This window comes from Pipra filicauda, unplaced genomic scaffold (assembly GCF_003945595.2).
Source record: "Pipra filicauda isolate LSUMZ 115617 unplaced genomic scaffold, ASM394559v2 scaffold41_size5083284_pilon, whole genome shotgun sequence".
Taxonomy (NCBI): domain Eukaryota; kingdom Metazoa; phylum Chordata; class Aves; order Passeriformes; family Pipridae; genus Pipra; species Pipra filicauda.
In genome coordinates, this window is record NW_024104554.1 from 2,994,747 (window position 1) to 3,001,674 (window position 6,928).

A 6,928-nucleotide genomic window follows, 5' to 3' on the forward strand; every position below is an offset into this window, starting at 1 on the left:
AAAAACCAATGACAACTCTGTGAGCCTCAGACAGTAACTAAGTCTTCACTTTCACTTCACTAAAAAGTTCAGAAACAGCACAACAATACATTAAAGTATAGATACTTTGCAAATACTCACCGTTACATGAGCTACGTAAATGCTAAAAAGCTTGTATGAACAGAGAACATTCAAAATTATGATCATGAACATTCATCAACGTGAAAATTAGCATAGTCAAGAAAAGTTAAAGAACAACGTCGAATGGGAAAGAGAAACCTGAAAAACAAGACTGTGCAGCGTTGGAAAAGAGCCTAAACAAGAGATTTCAATTTGGCATTACAATCAAAGAGATTAATGTAATTTTGGTTTCACAAATGTGTAACAACATAATACTGTGGCAGCCAGCTCCAGCCTTGGGCTTCATCTGGTACTTGGAATTCCTTAAACAGCCTGTAAGATGTGCATTGTAAGCATTTTGCCTAGTCCAAGAAAAAGTGATGCAATACAGAGCAGTGGATGACAGGCAGCAGACTATGCTAAACATGACTATGCTAAACATGTCTCTATCAGTACCTCTCCATTTACTGCTTCCAACATTTGAAGACAATGATAGACAGTAAAGAAGCCAGGTCAATGAAATGTCAAGAAAAGACATCTGGATTTCAAGGAAATAGTGGCACAAGTTGAAAAGGAACCTGGAAGAAAAGGATGTAATGAAATGAAGGCAATAACCACACTTTTTAGTTGAAATCCAGCAGACTACCGCCGTCAGAGTCTGAGCTCCTTACTCCTGGTTTTGGAATCAACAGCAACAAGTAGATACTGTTTCCTGAAGACTCTAAGGACTAGAAACAGGAAAGGCTCAGAATGTACACTTTGATCATTCTGCTGGAAAGGGCTAATGGTACAGCAGAAAGGAATATAGGGAAGCAGTGGAAGGGAATGACAAAGCATTACTGACACAGCAGTTCATGTCAGTTGGCTGTGTTATACAATTCTGCCATAGGCACCTGGAACAGCAAGTGAAACAGGAGACAACAGAAAATACATCAGTGTAAGGCAATGGAAGCAGACCTGAAAAGTAGAAAACAAGGTCTCTGTACAGTGAAGCTCTGCACTAATGTCATGTATTTCTACCATGATTTTTATCACTTGGATTCCTGAAGTTTTACCAACTTCCATGCTGTTCCTCAACAACACTGGTGTGAGAAGTTAGTGATGCATCAGTTACACAGGAGTTATGGCAGGATACAAGTACTGCAGCAGGCACTTCATGGCCTTGCAGATGTCAGCTGAGCTGCACTGGAAGACTCTAATGTGTGCTTTCACAACCTTGATGGTTTTTACACTATGAATTAATGTAACTACACTTTCCTGCTTCCCCACCCTGGATAACAAGCTGTTTACTGGATCGCACTACACTAAGCTGGTGCTGGTAGTGGTGAGGGAGGGAGAACAGACCAGAAAGGCCTGCAAAACCTGCAGCCTTTAGCATACAGAAATCTAGGAGTTGGAAGTATTTTAAGGTTTACCTAAGACAGATGGAAATATATTCTGCCCAAACACTACTGGAAGGAAGTGAAATAGTGCTTAAAAATAAAGCCAAAAATTAAAAAAAAAAACCACTCTTATCCATTTTAAAACCAGCCTGTTTCTCCTTGTTTTACCTGCAATAACCTGTTAAAGTTAGCTGTTGATGACAGCCTGTGCACAGGAAAAACCTCATGAAGATACTCAAGTTACAACTAAATTCAGCCTTCAAGACCTCAAACACGAAAAAGGAATGACACATAACAGAAGAGAGCACCTTCTCTAAAAGGAAAGCAGCCCCACAGTCCTTATTTCAAAGAGGGGAATCTCACAGACATTTCTATCAATATAAAAACCTGAGCTATTTACAGTGTTTCGAAGCATTTTTTAATGAAGGAAGAGGGTTATAATAAGAAATTATTATTGAATTTATGAAGCTTATATTTCAAAAATTACATATATTTATATATTTAAATCACAGTAATGGGGGGGAAAAATGACAAATGTAATTTTAAAGATTAGTACTTCTGAAAACCTTTCTGGAAACTTACATTGCATCTGCATCTTTATTGCAAGACAGCTAAGAAGTCAGACAATGACAAGAAACTCAGCCATCTACATTTAGATTTTGGTATGCAAATACACAGTATGAAATCAAATCAAAACCTAAAAAATCACAAGTCTTTATTGAAAGAAAAAACATTTCAAACATGGAAGGCTTTTTATTCATAGAAATGAAGTAATGGAGAGAGCAGATTTCTTTCTTTATTCTCATCTCTGAAAGTCTGTGGTTTTGAGTTTTACGGGGTTTTTTTGTGTGTGTTGATTTTTTTTTAAATATATTACTATGAGTTACAAAAATCAAAATACCTGTAAAAATAACTCATAGGAAACGTATTATTGGAAGCATGTAACTGTGGTGACTCTAAAGCAAACTGCCTCACCCCAACCTGCACTTTCACTGCTTCTACCATTGGCCTGTACTCCAAGGCAAATAACTCTTTGCAACCTTTATTAAAGAATCATAGCCTTTATTATAGAATCATTGAATGGTTTCCATTGGCAGGAACTCGAAAGATCATCCTGTTCCAAGCCCCCTGCCCTCCTCTGGATTCGCTTCAACAGGTCCACATTTATCTTGTGCTAAGACTTTCAGCAGTCCTGCAAATCCTCCTTAGCAGTGCTGTTCTCAATGAGTTCTTCTCCCAGTCTGTACTTGTGTCTGGGATTGCCCTGATCCAGGTGTAACACCTTGCACTTGGACTTGTTGAACGTCATTGACTTCTCATGGTCCCACTTCTGAAGTTTGTCCAGGTCGCTCTTGATGGCATCCCGTCCTTCTGTTGGATCAACGGCACTGCTCAGCTTCGCGTCATTGGCAAACTTGCTGAGGGTAAGCACCTAACTTCGGTTTAAAGCTTTCTGCTGTGACTTTTTTAAAGGAGTAAACTTCTTCATGGTCAAGTTAAGTTTTTAGGTTGTTGTCCTCTAGGCATAGGTATTTTATAAACTCAGGCTTACAGAGATAGAAACTGATATGTTAGCTGATGACCTTTTTGAAAGCAAAGCAAAATTTATTTGAAATGCCTTAACTAAATAAAATAACACAGCCAAAATAAGCTTAGCCTCTACACAGGCTATCTGATATAAACTAAATTGTATGAAATGTGATAAAAGTATTTATGCCTGTTAGCTGTGTCATGTATAGTATCTAAAAGCATACAAGATTTTTGGTCAGCTCTAGTATTTACAAACTGCCTTTTCAAATTTTGCTACCAATTATGTATGCACTTATAGACCATGGGAGCTCAATATTTGTCACATGGAATATCAATTTTGTTAGTGCTAAAATAACCCTACAACATGCAAAAAACCCATGCCCCAGTTTCACTGTGTGCATATTTTTATTACTTTTCTCCACAAAGAGGAAAGGACTTAACTGATTCAAACACAAAGTTTATCTCTTTGTAACTTCCTGTGATATCAGTCCTCAGTCCCACTTTGAATTAACTATTTCCTTGAGAAAAGTCAAGGAAAAAAAACCCACCCTGTAACAGAGTCACCTGCATTATCAAAAGCATTTGACAAGTTGGGTTCCCAGCAGTTTTCAGCTTGGAGAAAATTCCAATTAGGGACAATGTGAATTTCCTGTCATATCCTTTTCTGATGAGAGGTGGAATACATAAGGGCAAAATGATAGTGACAAAGCTGAACAATGTATTTTAAAGAAAAATATGTTTCCTTTGTATATGCAAGATGTTTCAACTAGGTGCTGCCTCCTTATTTCTAAAACAGTGGCATGTGAAGACAGTCGCCAACTGCCTGAGGCACAGAGGATTTGTTCCAAAAAGCACATAGACATCTGTTCAACTGCACAGGAGAGAGAGCAGTGGAACACCTGTAGCTAAAAGTCTTCAAAAATCCTTGTAACTTTTAGCAATGACAATATCTAAAATCCTGTGTCCACAGTTCTAGAAGCCTTTGCTCCAGGAGAAAGGATAAACACAAGAGGCATGGGAAAGAAATTGCTCTGTTTGTACAAAGATACCCAGAAAACAGCATTTTCAATAATACAGAGACAGTGGTGTGCTCCAGAACAAGCATCAAAGGCAAAGTTATCCTGGGGGTTGTCTGAGACTAGCATGTGAACTCTTTCAAGAATTTTTACTATGAAAATTGCCCACTTTTGCTCAAAACATGTCACCACAACTATCCACCCTGCCACACATCCCACAGGAAACCAAGTACCTGAAATCCTTTTAGCAAGTCTTTCATATATGCTTATTGTACTATGTTTGATTTGTAAACAGCTGGCACCAAAGGGGTGCTGCCCATCAGGCAAGATAAGTAGCATGACTGAAGGCAAGTCAGAGCTACAAAGTCAGTTCTACCTGTCTCTTCTCATATTAATACAAGAGTCGGCATGATATGTGAAATTTAGACGCGGGGTGAGGCGAAAATCCCAAAGGGTATCCCAGCTTTGGCTTGCTAGCTCTATTTTAATCACCAAGAATACACTTCAAGGCAATCCAAGCAGATAAACAAGTACATTAATCTTTGTAGAGAAAAGCTTTAACTGAAACAAAGCTGTTCTTTTTAGATGAAAATCCTAAACAAACATCTTGTTTATCTTCTCACCAGGGCCAGAGGTACAGAGAGAACAAAAATGTAACAGACTACAACCCTGACCTGCACTACACAATACCCCTGTATGCTACCATAATAATCTACATGAAAATACATTAGCCACCTTAAAAAATTACAGATGCCAGATATTTCCTGCTGAAAATATTTGACACTCCTGCCAGTAAAGTTGTCACTATCATTCTGACTCTCACATTTCCCCACTTCGTACATGTCCCAATTCGCTATGTGCGTGCATCAAATCCAAGAAGTTACTAATTCCCACAATGAACGAATTCCTACAACTAATCACGCAAGAAACATTTCTTCAAACTAAAAGGAATAAACATGTAAAAAGTGCAGGTGCTTGATATTTATTAATCAAGAGTTTGAAGAGCCCAAGTTCCATCTCAGCTCTTGGGTTACCTTGTTCGCAATAGTGTTTCTCTCCCACCAAGTCATGCAGCTTATCCTTCACAGCAGTCCTGCATGAAAGGCTCTTTTAGAGCAATGTAATGGTTGTTTCAAATCCCTCAAAAATATAAAGTGTTCATTACATCAGAAATATTAATTCTTAATGATGAGAAACTGTTGCAAAGAACAACAGTGAATTCTGCTATGGTTAATTTCAAAAGCAGGAAGTTGACATTAACTGAAGAAGGCACAAACTGTGACTTTCTTCCACTACTGAGGGATGAAAATCACAGAATCACAGACTCATTTAGGTTGGAAAAGACCTTTGAGATCATTGAGTCCAACCTCTGACTCATCACCACTTTGTCAACTAGACCATGGGACTAAATGCCACATCCAGTCATTTCTTGAATGCCTCCAGGGATGGTGATTCCACCACCTCCCTGGGCAGCCTGTTCCAATGCTTGACAACCCTTTCAGTGAAGAATGCAAGACAACAATCCTCCCCACTTCCTTCCCTAAGACATGGAACCATGAAATACTTTATCTCAAAGTAACTGCTAGGCATGTACCTATATGTAACATACACAGAAACAGGGATGGTTTTTCAAAGCACTCTTATATAATACACCCTCTCTTTCCCAGACCCTAAAATGCATAGAAGATAGCGCTGGGGAATCTGCTTCCAACATCAACAGCTCCTGGGACTCCAGCAGACAGCAAGCAGGCACTCTACATTGCTTGGTTATACAGTATGGCAGAGCTCCACTTGAGAATGACACAACTGATTCATCTCCCCCCCTCCCCCCGCCTCCTTTGCCAAGGCCACCTCTGACAACCAAGCAGAGCCTGGGCCCCTGCCTGGCTCCAGCACCCCGCACTGCTGACAGCAGCCCTGTGGACAGCAGAGCGCTGCAGGGCCTGAGCAAGGCAACACTGGGTACAGAAACGATGCTTCTGATACCAATCGCTTACGCTATGAAGTAAAATTAATAAACAATTTTAAAAAATGTGTATGCAGGACAGTGTTTCAAGCTGCATAAAAGAAAATGTTCTGTTTGTTCCATTCCACAGCAAATATTATATAAGCTCTTCAGTTTTTGTTTGAAAGGCACACATCTGATACGAAAATTGAGAATATGGCATTTTTTATTTAACCTCCTAAGTGCTGCGTTTTGATGGGAAAACCAGGTAATCAAGTCTTTAAAAAACAGAGCAGAGGAATCCAGTCCTAGCCACACCCTGCCACAGTGGGGCTGTGGCTGCCGACATTACAAAACCCAGCCAGGTACACGGGATAACCCAGCAGGAAAAAAAATATACAGAAATAAATAACAAAAATATAAATAAATAAACAACACATTAATATATATACATATGTAATATATACCATATATTATATATATAGTATATACACTTTATAGATCTATAAATATACATATTACAGATACATAATATATTAATATATAAAATATATGCATATATATCTTATATATATCATATATATATGATATATATATCATATATATCTTATATATAACATACTCGATATATATCTATATCTATTATAGATATAAAACATAACAAAAATAAATAAATAAACTAACACTTGATCTCCCCTATAAAGCGAAGCGCCCGTGTGCTCAATTTCACCGGCAGCCTGGCGAGGCCAAAGCCTCATTCGACGCTTCCTAAATTTCTCCCAGGAGGAAGCAGCACATGCTGCAGTACCGGGCGAGAGGGGCAGTCGATGGCCAAGCGAAGCCTTGCCGGCCGCGTACCGCCGCCTTCGGTCGGACCGGCCCCGTGCCCGCCGCGGCTCCCCCGCTCGGAGCTCCCCTGTTTCCCGGGTACCCACTCCCGCCTCCTGGGTACTCAC

General features: G+C 39.4%; 1 protein-coding gene across 1 annotated transcript in view; it reads right to left on the reverse strand.

Moving 5' to 3' along the window:
* Positions 1-6,928, reverse strand: part of SH3YL1 (SH3 and SYLF domain containing 1) — a 51,117-nt gene that overhangs the window by 43,650 nt on the left and 539 nt on the right.